Source organism: Ochotona curzoniae, unplaced genomic scaffold, assembly GCF_017591425.1.
Source record: "Ochotona curzoniae isolate NIBS_2020 unplaced genomic scaffold, NIBS_Ocur_1.0 patch380, whole genome shotgun sequence".
Classification (NCBI taxonomy): Eukaryota; Metazoa; Chordata; class Mammalia; order Lagomorpha; family Ochotonidae; genus Ochotona; species Ochotona curzoniae.
The window spans coordinates 442,274-456,879 of record NW_024466951.1 but is presented as its reverse complement, the minus strand read 5'-3'; the positions used below and the strand labels follow the sequence as shown (position 1 = coordinate 456,879).

The 14,606-nt window shown below is 48.1% G+C and overlaps 1 long non-coding RNA gene across 1 annotated transcript in view; it reads left to right on the top strand.

Moving 5' to 3' along the window:
• Positions 1-4,140: 4,140 nt before the first annotated feature.
• LOC121167517 overlaps positions 4,141-14,606 on the top strand; it is a 41,857-nt gene continuing 31,391 nt past the window's right edge. The window contains exons 1-2 of the long non-coding RNA XR_005885599.1: positions 4,141-4,345; positions 12,732-12,843. This is a non-coding gene — a long non-coding RNA (uncharacterized LOC121167517). The remainder of the gene's footprint in view (positions 4,346-12,731; positions 12,844-14,606) is intronic.

The window sequence follows — 14,606 nt, the reverse complement described above, 5'->3', positions numbered from 1 at the left end:
CCTGAATTGCCACCAGCCAATGACATGGTTCTGAGCAGCAACAATTGATGTCATTGTGTGTGTTCCTTTTGTAACACTTGATCATGGGGAAAGAAATGAAAGAAGAGAAGAGAAGAGAAGAGAAGAGAAGAGAAGAGAAGAGAAGAGAAGAGAAGAGAAGAGAAGAGAAGAAAAGAAAAGAAGAAAGAAAAAGACCACCTAAATTGTGTTCATGGTCCTGTGGAGTTGCTGGCTGTGGTGCCGCAGCGTTACTGGGAGACACGCTGTGCTGTTTGCTGATCGTGTCACTGCGGTACTTGTAAACCTCAGGCCTTGCCTGGTTAAAACCACACATCTCTGTGAAAGCTACTGAAGTGCCTTGGGAAATGAGGAAGTTTTCATACATAAAATGATTATTTTAAATAATAACAGCTGCCCGCCATCTTCCTTTCCGGAATTCGGGGTGTACCTAACATACCGTCTGCTGACCTCTCTGTCAGTTGGGGTTGATCCTTGAAGCTGACTGGGATTAGTCTCACAGGCAGAGCGGAATTTGCCCCTGCCAACTGACCATGGACTGAGCCAGCCTCCTTGTGCAGGTGTCTTAGCTTGGGTTCGCCTGAGAGCAGAGCCCAAGACTGGCACTTGTGTGAAGTAGGAGTCAGGGATAGGAGAAGGGCAGGGATGGAGGGAGATCCAGGACGAAGATTCACGATTAGAGTGGCCAGCGCCATGGGTGCTGACTTGCTCAATGCTGGCTGAGCACCCTTGACTTGTCGACACCCATGTGTCAGAGGCAGCTCCAGCTGTCAGCCCTGCACAGTTCCATGTTGCACACCTGTGAGTTCAGACAGGTTCTGTCACACAGATGGAAAGCAGATCCCTGGGGAGATGCTGGCAGGAGCCCCCAGAGGTGCTGCTTTGCTCACTGCAGCAGCAGCTAGGGGCAGGGGTAGAACCAAGGGAACCAGGGATCATTGTGGTGCCAAGAGGTGTCTGTCTTTGTTTACAACTTGTTATGGGGTAAATTGGGCTAGAAACCATAGTGAATTCCAGAATTTTAGCTCCTGAGTTACACACACCATGTCACAGACCCAAGAAAGCACCCGGTGAGACATTGTTGGCCCCACCACTCTCCTCAAGCCTGGTACTGTCCTGGGTTTCTGCTGAACTGACTTCCCAGGGCCTGCAGGATCTGAATGGTGTCCCTGCCAGCCCCTTCTCCTGTGGCATCAAAGGATTGTGTCTCCACTTTCTCTCTGACTCTTGTGTCAGTGGCTGTTGTCGTTCTGAGGGTGAAAGCTGTGCTTCACGCAGTGCTGGGAGACCATACCATGATGGGGCAATGGTCTGAGTCACTGCTGCTGCTGGGGTCCAATCAAGTGTTGCAATATCTAAGCCCTCTGTCTAGTTTGTTGCAGAAAATCAATTGGACAAAAGTTAATTCTTTGAAAAGATAAAATTGCTAAAGTTTTGACCAATAAAAACATGAGAAGACTCAAATTACTTGAGAAAATTACTATCGGTCTTACAGAAACAAAAAGGATTACAAGACAGTACTAGGTTCAGAATAAGCTAACAAATTAATCTAGATGAAAATGGAAAGACTCCTGGAAATGCAAAAATTACAAAATTTAAAGGATAAACAAAGTATGAATAGACTAAAATAAGAAAAAAAAAACTGTATGAATAGCCCAAACCCTCCCAACAACAACAAAAGCCCAGAATCAGATGACTTCCCGGTGCATTCTAGTAAGCCTTTAAAGAATAATTAATACCATTCCTTCTGAAATGCTTCCAGAGGATGGAAAGGAAGAGAATACTTTGGAGCTCATTCACAAGGCTAATGGCAGACAAAAATGCCAAACTAAAACTTTATACTAAAGGTCTATGAGAACAGATGTAAAAATACTCAACAAGATACTAGCAAACCAAATCAGTAACCTAGTAGGAATGTTGCATGTTCTGCTATCGTTTGAACATGATTTGTTTCCCACACTCATGGTAAGTTGATGGCACTGAGGGTCATCACCAAGGACCAAGTGGGATTTTCCCCAGGGATGCAAGGGTGGCTCATGTGTTCAGGAAGCCAGCTGTTGTGGCAGGTCCTTGGGTCACTGGAAGTGTGCCAGTAGTGGGCAGTCCAAGGAGGGTGGTTATAAAGGTTGGCTTGGGCTGGGCACACTGGGCCCTCCTCTCCTTCCTGCTCACCATGTGGCTTTTCCTCTGCATGCATTTGCCACAGTTATCTACCACCCTGATCAAGTGTCAAATATAAAAGGGTCTCCAGGGCCTGGTGCAATGGCACAGTGGTTAAGGTCCTCACCTTGCATGCCCGGGATCCCATATGGGCGCCGGTTCTAAGCCCGGCAGCCCCGCTTCCAGCTCCCTGCCTGTGGCCCGGGAAAGCAGTCTCTCCTTTCTGTATATCTGCCTTTCCAATAAAAATAAAATAAATCTTTTTTTTTTAAAAAAAAAAGGGTCCCCAGAACTATGAGTGAAAGGAAGCTCCTCTTTGCTTGGTAAGTTTGTCTGGAGGATTTCATGACAGGAGAAGGGCTGGCCAGACCCCAGGGATGAGCGGTCAGGTTTTGACAAGTGTAAAGACATGGCTGAAAGATGTGAGACTGCTCCAGCCTGATATCATTGAACACTGGTATCAGATAACTCATGTGATTTTAATTGTAAACTTACCAAGCCACCTTCTGACCATCACACTCCACATTACATGGGTACAAAACAAGTGTTCTCACCAGGCAGCCTCAAGAATCCTGTGTTCACAGTTCTGCTCCTAAGAAGCTTGGTTAAGCTTCAAGCCCTGGCTCTCACTACCCTACAGGCTAGCCAGGTAAACACAGAGATTGCCTTCCTCTCTTTTGTCCACCTTCATCTCCCCCAATTTACTCTTCACACAGAAGCAAATCTTATCCTAGTTTTCTTGCATGGGAGTCAAGAATTATTAGACGAACAAGGGACTTCCAGCTTTTGTCCTTCTTGACAATTTTCTTTTTCCTAGTCCTTCACGGTACAGACTAAAAGCATCCACTTCTGAGGAGGGAAATCCAGGCTGTTAAGAGTTTCCAAGACCATTATGTGGCCTGTCTCATGCCCTTGCCCATTCTTGAGGGAAATACTTCAACACCCTGAGTCTTCCCATCAATCCCAGCCTAGGACCAGGCCAAGCAGGGAATGGGTTGACTTTACAAACAGGCAAAACCACAGTGGCTCTGGGTAGATTAAACAGTTTATTTTACTTTTCATTCCAGTTATCAGACTGCTGTATGTACACACACACACACACACACAGCAAATCATGTTTGGAATCCAGGGTTTTGCCAGTGGTTTCGGAGCAGCCAGACGCGCACAGTGCTGCAGTGCTGCAGTGCTGTTCTCTAAACAAAGCCCGCCCCACGGCAAAGCCACAGGGACCAACTGGCAGCCCAAGTCTGAGGCTACATCCGAAAACCAGGGCAGTCACTTCTCTATTTTGAGGGCAACGAAGTCCAGACTGTGACAAGTGCAGGGGAGGCAGCCTAGTGCTGCCCACTGTCCACAGACAGCCAGGTAGACACACCCCCTTCCACCCCCCAGCCTTCAAGGAGCCCCCCTAAGGGCTGACAGAAAGGCCCATGACTTCTCTACCTGTGTGTAGTTTCCTCTAATCATACGTAGTATTATAGCCCATCCCTCAAGGGGGCAGACCAGGGGTAAGTAGTGAAATAGTCTTGCCAGCCACACAGAGCCACGGCTTACAGCCTGGAACCGCTAAATCCCGGTGTGTTAATGGGCACTAGAGCCCAAACCCTGGGCCTTCCGATCACATCAAGGGGCTGCCGTTTCACCGACATCACCGACATTTTAATTTCTCTCCGGGCCAAGATGAAGTGCCCGGTACACCTCACGCTCAGGGCCCCCCTTCAGAGGTTAGCTCCCAGCCGGCCAAGCCGCAGCACCCGCCTTCCTCGAGCCACAGCGGTCAGGTCCGGGCCCGCTGCCAGCCGCCGGGCCCAAGTGGGCACAGACTGGAGGACAGAGGGGGAACCCGTTGTCCGAGCGAGCTCAGCTGGGCTCGGGCCGCGGGGCTGCAGCGCTCACGCCGTCGCCGTCGTCGCCGGCCCGGCGCGCGCATCCCCGGCTGAGGCCCCCGCCGCGCGCCCCGCGCTCACCGCGCCTCGGCCCCAGGCCCGCCCCCGCCCCCCGGAGGTTTTCGCTTTCGCTTTCCTGCCCGCCGTCGTTGAGGAAAATAAAGAGACCGTGAGCAGAGCCCGCGCAGTTGCCGTTTCTGGCGAAAGGCTCGGAGTGCTGCGGCGGCGGTGGCTGCCGGCTGGGAAGCGGGGTCCCGGGGCCGTGGGCCGCGCCGGCTGAGGTAAGCGCAGCCCCTTGGCGGCCGCCTCGCGGGCTCCTCCTTGCGGACCCGGCGGGCCGGACGCCAGGCACCCGCTGACGCGGCGGGGCCGGTCCGGGCTCCGGCGGCCGGCCGGGGATTCCTGCCTCGGGGTGGGGAGGGTCGCAGGCGCCCGGCAGAGCCCCGGGGCCGGGCGGAGAGGCACGACCACGACGGAAGGCCTCTGCACAGGCGCGGAGGGGCTGGCAACCTGGGCTCGAGGTGGCGAGGCAGACCCCGGCAGAGCACAGGTTTCGTTTTTGTAATAAAACCTTCCAGGGTTTACTAAAAAGAGTGGGGAGATGTGGGGAAAATGCTGAGTGGAGGCCTCACCTGAGCTCAGTGCCCGCCGGTCCCATCCCACCTGTGGTTGTTAATTTTTCCAGATCTTATACACCTGGCCGGCCTCGGGCGCACCTCGGATGCTTTCCAAGGGCTCCCTGACCCAGCAAGCTGGCAAGTCACCTCTTAATCATGGGCCAGGGCCACCCCTTACTCCCCTGCCAACGTGAGGCAAGGGACCTCCTCAGCAGGAACCTAGAGGTTCTGGCTGGCAGAGATGGTCAGGGACTGGTTCACTCAAAGACTGAGCTTGTCCCATACCAGAAGGCTTCTGCCCACCGCACTCATCAGTGTGAAAGAAGAGTCCCACCTGTCGGTGTCTGCCCAAACATTCAACAGCTCATTTGTGTGTACAGATTGGAACTGCACCCCAGGCTGTGGGGCGGCCCCCTGCAAATTATCTGTAGGCAGGTTCTGTAGGACAAGAACAGGTGGCTGACAGCAGAGAGCCCGACTCTTCAGGCACTTGACAGTTTTTGTGGACAGTAGGAACGCCCTGTTTACCCAACAATGAACTTGGGAATCGCGTGCCTGGGACCCTCCACGTTTGGGGCTGAACCAAACTTGAAGGATCTGAACTTTGACAGATGGTGACTCCACACACTGATTTTCAAAACGTGATGAGGTTACTCTGTCCCGACCTCAAGGTGTAGTGTTTTTAGGGGAAAAAAATGCTGTCGTTTTCAGGAGCTGGAAAAATGGGTTTTATGACTCACCTTCCTACGCTCTGGAACCCTTGTGTCTTCCCTCCGGTTAATGAAATTTGGGCCGCAGCAGATGGCTTGTTCCTGCTGGTCCTAACCTCCTGTGACTGGGAAGATGGCAAGTGTGAACCACAAATGCCTTGTTAGCTCCCTGGGATCCTAAAAGGAGAATGGCTCAGTTGAACAACAGGCCTGCCCTGCCCACCTCCTTGTTCTCTCCGTTGCTTCATCATCCGTCAGTTTGGCCATCACTTGTGATGCACTTTTTTTTTTTTTAGATTTATTTCTTTTTGTTTGAAAGACAGATTTACAGAGAGAGGAGAGACAGAGAAAAAGATCTTCCATTCACTGGTTCATTCCCAAAGTAGCCACAGTGACAGGAGCTGAGTTGATCCTATGCCAGGAGCCAGGGGCTACTTCTGGGTCTCCCATGTGGGTACAGAGTCCCAAGGCTTTGGGCCGTCCTGTACTGCTTTCCCAGGCCACAGGCAGAGGGCTGGATGGGAAGAGGGGCTGCTGAGACACCAGTTGGATCACTTGTGCTGGATGCTTGTTATGCCACTGCACTGGGTTCCTGTGATGTACTTTTTAAAATTAGTTTTTTTGTTAGGAAGTAGAGATTGGGTTTTAGTGTATTTTTTTCCCCCTAGAATCTCAGGTTTTACAGCTAAGTTCATAGCGCACTACAATATTTGCCCTACTTAGAGCTGCCTCTTTTTGTTGTTTTAAAGACTGACTTATTTGGAAGGCAGAGTGATAGAGGGATTATAAAGAAAGACCTCTTCCATCCACTGGCTCACTTCCCAAATGGCCACAACTCCTGGGACTGGACCGGGATGTGGAGCGTTTCATTTATTTTATTTTGCTTTTTGCTTTTTGCTTTTTGCTTTTGGTTTCGCTCCCAACACCTACCCCACCCCTGCCTTGAACTTAGACTGGCCTATTTATTGCGCATGCTTCCAAGTCACGTACATCACATGGTCTTTGAAAAATGGATTGTGTTTTGTTTTCGCTGTACTTTGCCTAAGCAAATACTGTTGAGCTATACTGCCTTGTTTTCTGTTTCCTCAGCATTATGAATGTGATTCAATCCATGTTACTATGTGTAGATCTAATTTGTCGCTCCGGGTTGTTGTGTAGTTTTGTATCAGAACTGTACGTGGCTAGAGTACGCTTAGCCAGTCCCCTGGCTATTTCCATGTGGTCTCGTGCACCGGTTTTTCTGAGAGGGATGATACAGAGATACATGGCTTTGCTGTTTCTAGGGTTCTTGTATGCTGTCTGAACTAGAAATTGCTACTTTCTACTGCTGTGGGTTTGTAGGAGATAGCCTTGATGTGCTGGTCCTCAGGGTTCCACCTAGTTTGTAAGGCGGCTGGGACATTTAGGCCAGTGATGTCCCCTTGGGCAAGAGAGCAGGTGGGCGAGCTTCAGTCACCTCTTTCCATGGTTTGTTAATGGAGTGGATTGCTTTATTGTGATGTGTTTTTAATACACTTTTAGATTTGATTAGATAATGTCTTATTTAAGAGTTTAGCCTTTATGTGTTTAAATGAAACTGGCCTGTCTTTGCCTTTATTTGTATTAGTCATATTCCAAATTTCAAAACCAGTGTAATTTTAGATTGTACAGTGTTTTCTTGGTTTTCCTTTTAAAGCAGGGGTGGGGAATGTTGACCCTGCAGTCCATTTAAAGTCCTGTCAAGGCCACCGCAGGTGGGCCTTGAAGTTCAATGTTTATGGTAGGCTAGTTGTTTGGGGTTTTTTTTTTTTTTTTAAGATTTCTTTATTTATTTTTATTGCAAAGTCAGATATACAGAGAGGAAGCTCTTCTGTCCGATGATTTACTCCCCAAGTGACCGCAAAGGCCGGTGCTGCACCCATCCAAAGTCAGGAGCCAGGAATCTCTTCCGGATCTCCCACGTGGGTGCAGGGTCCCAAGGCCGTCCTTGACTGCCTTCCCAGATCACAAGCAGGGAGTTGGATGGGAAGCGGGGCTGCCAGGATTAGAACCAGCGCTCATATAGGATCCCAATGTGTTCGAGGTGAGGACTTTAGCTGCTGGGCCACTTTGCCAGGCCCGCAGGCTAGTGTTTAAGTTGATAATTTTGCATGGCCCCAAATGGTATTATAAATCCAATGCAGATGGCTTCAGACAAGAAAGATCCCTGCTGCTGCTCTGAAGCATCTAGGAGATGGGGGTGCTCTGCCTCCTCACGAACAAAACCTTCTGGGCCTGACACTGTCATGATACTTAACTTTTCTTTCTTTTTTTATGATTGATTTATTTTTGTTGCAGAGTCAGATATACAGAGAGGAAGAGAGACAGAGAAAGGTTTTCTGTCTGCTGGTTCACTCCCCAAGTGGCTGCAATGGCTGGAGCTGAGCTGATCTGAAGCCAGGAGCCAGGAGGTTCCTCCGAGTTTCCCAAGCAGGTGCAGGGTTCCAAGGCTTTGGACCATCCTTGACTGCTTTCCCAGGCCACAAGCAGGGAGTTAGATGGGAAGTGGAGCTGCCAGGATTAGAACCGGCGCCAATATGGGATCCCGGGTGTGCAAGGCAAGGGCTTTTGCCACTAGGCTACCACACCGGGCCCTACTTAACTCTTAAATGATTACTCACTTTTTTTTTTTTTGGCCATTTGTGTGCCAGCTTTAGAAATTTCTATTTTCAAGAATTTTTTTCATCTGTATTTTCAAAGGTGGTGTTGTATAGTTATTTACCTATTCTTTTATACGTTTTTAAGTTCCGTTGTAATTGTTATTTCTTCATTTTTTTTCTTTTGCAGTCTTTGGTCAATTATTCTCTGTCAGTCTCCCCTAGGGATTTGTAGAATTTCAAATAAATAATTTGGGAGTTGTTAGACAAATTTTTTTTCTGTATTTTGTTCTGTATATTTTGTTCTCAGTATCATCTGTTTCATTAATTGTGCCCTTACATTTATTACTTCATTTCTTTATGTTTCTGTGGTTGCGTAGCTTTATAATAGATTGAAATAGACATTCTTAATTAAGCTAGGAAAGCCTGCCCCTTCTGCCTCTAAACCCACTCGTTATAGTAAGCCATAGTTGCCATGGTGATGTGATTTTCTGACTTTTCCCATGCTCATGCAAATATTTTCTGACACCTTCTGTGCCAGGCGAGTAGTGTAGGTATCTATTAAAATGGGTGGAAAGTCTTGAACTTTCAATGGCATTCATATTTATTTTGTAAAGATTTATTAATTTCTTTTAAAGGAAGAGTTACAAAGAGAGGAGAGAGAGAGTGAGAGAAAAATAGAGGCAGAAAGAGAGAGCCAACATTGGGCCCATCTAAAGCCAGGATCCAAGAATTTTTCCAGATTTCCCACATGACTTCAGGGGCCTAGGGAATTGGAATTGGGTTATCTTTTATGTTTTTTGAAAAATTATTTATTTGTTTGTTTGTTTTTATTGGAATGGCAGAAATACAGAGCGAAGGAGACGCAGAGAAAAAGATCTTCCATCTGCTGGCTCACTCCTCAAGTGGCCGCAACGGCTGGAGCTGAGCAAATCCGAAGCCAGGAGCTTCTTCTGGGTCTCCCACGCAGGTGCAGGGTCCCAGGGTTTTGGGCCATCTTCTACTGCTTTCCCAGGCCACAAGCAGGGAGCTGGATCAGAAGTGAAGCAGCTAGGATATGCACCTGCACCCAATTGAATCCCGGTGCATGCAAGGCAATGACTTTAGCCACTAGGCTACTGTGCCAGGCCCTGTGTTATCTTTTACTGCTTTCCCAGGCACATTAGCAAGGAGCTGGATTAGAAGTGGAGCAGTCGCATTGCAAACCAGTGCCTATCTAGGATGCTAGTGCTACGGGAAGAGGTTTAACCTATTACACTGGCCCCCGTTCGCATTTACTTGGAGTAGTGATACATATGGCCTTATTTCTATTTATTTCTATCATTTGTCCTGCCACAAATTTATCATGAGTTCTTTCTCTGCCACCCCATCCCCTTATGACTCTGGATTCATGCAGACATCTTTGTCCATTTTCCCTTCTCTTTGTTTAGTAAAGAGCGCTACAGCATAGATAAACCTAGTTCCTATCAATGGCAAAAAAAAATAATCAGAATCTGTAGCCCATTTCCAAATGCAAGAAACCATTCATTCAGCCTGTTTTTGGTTCTCTTCTTCTCCACTTCCCCTGTAAGCAATATACTGTTAGGTGTCTGCTCAGGAATCATCGGAACTATCTGGAATTTTCTAGTTTTGTTAATGCTTCATGCTTCAATGCGTACTTTATTTTCAAACTCTGAACAGATGCATTAATCTGTAGTCTATCTCTGCAGTTTGTGTTACTCCAGGAAGAGAAATTGTAAACAGGAGTTTTTTCTTGGCGTTTGCATTGGCTTAACTGAACCTTTAGAGCGACTTGTTTCCTGTGAGTAGTGCTTCTCTGGGTCTCTTATTTTTCCAAGATAAGATTTCAAGATAAGAATTTGTGCTATTGTGATCCTCATTTGACCTCTGCTGGCACAAAGACATTTTACTGTTTGTAAATGCCAAAGTCACTTCCTCGTGTTTTACTGAGTTTACTTTAGCTTGGTTAAACCAATCAATATTGCTTTGTGTAAACTCAGCACTAACTGAAGGCTCATGGAATCGAGCTGCCGGACAGCAGGGACTGGCCACTAGGGTATAGAAATGGTCTATGAGAAGATTTTACATGGAAAAAAACCTCTTAGAAGTGGCAGTGCTTTTAACATTTTTGTTTATGATATCTCTTGTTTATGAAAGTTAAATACAGTGGACACTTATAGTGAAGTAGGATAAAATGGGCTTGGCTAGTGCTTGGGTTTTGATTGTCAAGTGCATTTAAAATATTTATTTATTTCATAAGAGCTATAGAGAGAGACAGATGGACACACATACACACAGAGCAAGAGAGAGAGATATCTTCCATGAGCTGGTTCACTCCTCAAGTGACTACAGTGACCATGGCTAGTTAAAACGAGGTTAGAGCCAGGAGGCAAGAGCTTCCTACTGTTCTCTAATGTGGGTGGCAGGGGCCAAAAAACCGGGAAAAAGAGAGAAATCTTTCATGTGCTCACTCCCCAAATGGTTGCAATGGCTAGAGCTGGGCTGATCCAAAGCCGGGAGCCTGGAACATCTTCCAGATCTCCCATGTGGACATGGAGACCCAAGGATTTGTTCCCAGGAACATTAGCAAGGAGCTGGATCAGAAGTGGAACAGCCAAGACTATAATCAGCATTTACATGGGATGCCAGCACCACAGGCAGAGAGCTAACGCTCTGAGCCGTGGCAACCGTCACTTTTATTGCTTTTTCCTCTCAACAGCCCCAATAGAGAGACTAATTAGGAGCCGCCTCTCTAGGCCTGAATCATTTGCTGGAGTGAAGTAGATGCCAAAAGTCTCCTAGTTGCTTGTTTACTCATTCTTTACTTTCTATGTTGTTCTACTGACCATTTCTAAATGTTGGTCAAAATAGTGCTGCTGCATCTCCTGGGTCGAAGTTGAATATGTTTAAATTGGGACACGACTGGGAATTTCCTGCTCCTTCTAGGGTTCTGGGCTCTAAGCAGGTGAGCAGTCCACATCCTGAACCTGATGGAGGCCCCTTGTGGCACAACACCTTGTAACACCTGCCCCTACCGGGGTTACAGCAAGACCAATTCTTGCCCTCCTTCCCTCCTGACACACACCACCACCACCCACCCAGGGCTCTGCTGCAAATTCTCACCTCTCTTGCCTGGTGCCTGTCTGGCCTTCTGTTCACTTCCTGTCTGTTTTCAACCCAGTCAGTGCTTTCTAATCTCCTACCCCTGCTGTCCCAAACAACGACAGAGGAGGATTTTACAGCTTTCCTGTTGGGGATGCCAAGAGTCCCAGCATCAAGCTTGGGCAGGACTGCCTGCCTTCTGGAGGCTCCACTTGAGAAGTTTGTTGTTTCTTCCAGGTTCCCCAAACCACCTGCATTCCTTAGTTCCAGGTGCCTCCTTCCACCTGTAGAGTAGACAAATGCCTTTTATGCTGCATCCCTAGGGTGCCACTGTGGTCCAAACTGACTAGGGCTCCCTCTTAGATGGACACCCATGATGACGTTGGGCCCCCAGGGATAACTTCTCTGTGGTGAGACCCTTACCTTAACCACCTGTTTTGCCCCTGTTGCCATATCCCGGGAGATTCCGACATTGATGTTTCTGGTACAGCTCTAACTTCACCTACCAAACCATGTTCATCCTTGGCTATGACCCTTGCATGGTGCTTTAGCATGCAGAGAATGAGGCCCATACTACTGTTGTGGTTGGGAGGGCCAGGCTCGGGATGCCCACACCCCTTCTCCAGCTGTAGGCCATCTCCCATCCTGCTTGTCGCCCACCATATCACCTGTGCGCATGGCAGCTTTTTGCAAGGGGTATGGTGTCTCAGCACACTCTGTCTCAGGCCTCAGCCAAGGGCAGCTACTCCCCCCAGAATACTCTTGGAGGGGTTGTGCCTTCTGCTATGACACTTAAGCAGAGTTGGGCATCTTTGCATTATTGAGGTGGTTGTTTGGTAAATCCGTATTGGTAGACCCCTGGTGTGTTTCCTCCCCACGGTTGTATCCCTGGCCTAGGGCAGCTAATATGCAGATGGAAACAAGGAATGGCATGGTTAGTAAGAAGCAGGGACTGAATGAATAATGTCATTATCCCACTGTGTACCCCCACGGTTCTGCCTTCTGTGGTTCTTCCTTTTTTTTTTTTTTTTTTTTCCTTTCTCTCTCTCTCCTGGAAGGGAAGCTCCCTGAGAATAGGGACTTCATTTTAGGTGTTTGCTGTTTTCTTCCCAGGTGGCAGGATACATCTGGTCCACACAGGCCCTTGGAGCAGTATCTGAGAATGAATGGTCTGCAGAGGGCACATAATCTTGCACAGTTTTCATGTTTGGTCCCTTTTTGAAATCCGTTGTTATCAAGTCTTCATTTTATTTCACCCTCACTCAGCAGTCCAGTGATTTGGCAGAGACCTTCCAAAGCAGTCACCTGCTGTTGGTAGGACTGAGTAACTTCATAAACAGGAGCCAGGCAGAGCAGCGCCTGGCACCAGCAGTCTGAGGCGAAAGTCACTGTTATTAAGAAACACTTGAATTCTGGGTCATTTAGACATCTTGCTGACCCTGCAGACTGTGGCGGAACCTCAAGCCTAGGCTGTCTGTGTGGCCCTGTAGGTCTTGGGCCTGGATAAGTGCTGCTGGCTTTTCTACCAGGGTGAAAGCCAGGTCTCCCAGCTGCCTGTGGGCCAAGCAAAGCTGGGTGGATGAGCTGGGCTACTGCTTATGATTTTTCTTGTTTGGCCTGTAGATGGCAGCACGTCCTGGGGCTCCCTGCAAAGAAGGCCTTGGCCAGGCAGGTCAGCCAAGGCAAAAATGGACTCCCTTCTCCCGGAGCCATGAATGCCAGCCCCCAGCTGTGGGTGAGTGTGCAGATCAGCTGGGGCTTTTCTCTTTGTTTGCTCTTCTTTATGGGAATTCCTGGAAAACACATGAGTTCAGTTTGGAGTGATGTGTAATTTTTAGTCTTTTCACAAAACTGAAAAACGATAGCAGCGAAACCAGAATTATCCATCAAGTGTTGCAGAGGAGAGGCAAGGCAGAGGGACCCTATGGCATTGAGGGTGTCCCCGTCTGCACTGGGTGGGGGGCTGTAACACCCCCAAAAGCTGAGCTTACATGTAGTGAGGCCTGCACTGCAGCGACCCTGTGGTTCTGGTACTTTTGGGGTGCACTTTGCATGGCAGCGACCAGCTCACGTGTGTCTCCACATCACAGATTTCTCTTGGTGCCCTAGAAAGGCTCTCTGCAAAGACCTTTCCCAGGTTTCTGCACACCCTTGGCAGTACCTTTTCCTTAACTACAGCACCTTTGGGGCTTGCCCGTCCAGGATGCTGCGGGCTCCACCCCTTGTCCTGACGCCTTCTCCGCAGAGAACTTGATGAGCCCTTGTCCTTCACCCTGGCCTGTGTCAGCTTGGTCCTGCACTGTTTGTGCTTTGGGTTCCCTGCATGGAATTGCAGATGGACACAGGCATGTACTGGGCTGTGATTTCACCAAAATCCAAGGCCTCCTAGAAATTTGTTGTGGTTGGAAGAGGGAGGTAATTCTGTAAGTCAAATCTGTCTTTGCTTTTTTTTTAAATTACTGATTTTTAAAATGTTTGAAGTTTGTGTCTAATTACCTTCTTTCACGCCTCGAGGTGGTTTTACATATTTTTTTTTGTTTTTAAAAAAATATTTATTTTTTTAATTTTTATTGGAAAGTCAGATATACAGAGAGAAGGAAAGACAGAGAGGAAGATCTTTGTCCATTGATTTACTTCCCAAGTGGCCACAACGGCCAGAACTGATCTGATCCGAAGCCAAGAACCAGGAGCTTCTTCTGGGTTCCCCCACTCAGGTGCAGGGTCCCAAGGCTTTGGGCCGTCCTCGACTGCTTTCCCAGGCCACAAGCAGGGAGCTGGATGGGAAGTACATCGGCCAGGATACAAACCAGCGCCCGTATGGGATCCCAGTGCATACAAGGTGAGGATTTAGCTATTAGGCTGTTTGCACCTGGCCCTGTTTTTCACTTTGTAACCTGATGGCATCAGACATCAGGCTACAGGGTTTATATCTCTTTCATTCTTGGACAAAACCTGAAGAAATGGATCATTTTATTTCTTTGTTAAAAAAAGGGAAATAGGGCCCAGTGTGGTAACTCAGCAGCTAAAGTCCTCGCCTTGCATGTGCTAGGATCCCATATGGGTGCCAGTTCTAATTCTGGTGGCCCTGTTTCCCATCCAGCTCCCTGCTTGTGTCCTGGGAGAGCAGTTGAGGTCAGCCCAGGGCTTTGGGACCCTGCGCCCATGTAGGAGACCTGGAAGAGGCTCTGGACTGCTGGCTTCAGATCAGCGCAGGTCAGGCCATTATGGCTACCTGGGGAGTGAATCGACAGATGGAAGATCTTCCTCTCTGTCTCTCCTCTCTGTATATCTGACTTTGCAATAAGAAAAAAATCTTTTTAAAAAAAGAGGGAAAAGGGGGACCCAATCTGTTAGCCTAGTAGCTAAATCCTCATTTTGCATCTTCTAGGATCCTATATAGGTACCAGTTTGTATCCCATCTGCTTTACTTTCCATACATCTTCCTGCTTGTGGTCTTGGAAAGCAGTGGAGAATGATTCAAAGCCTCAGGACTCTGCA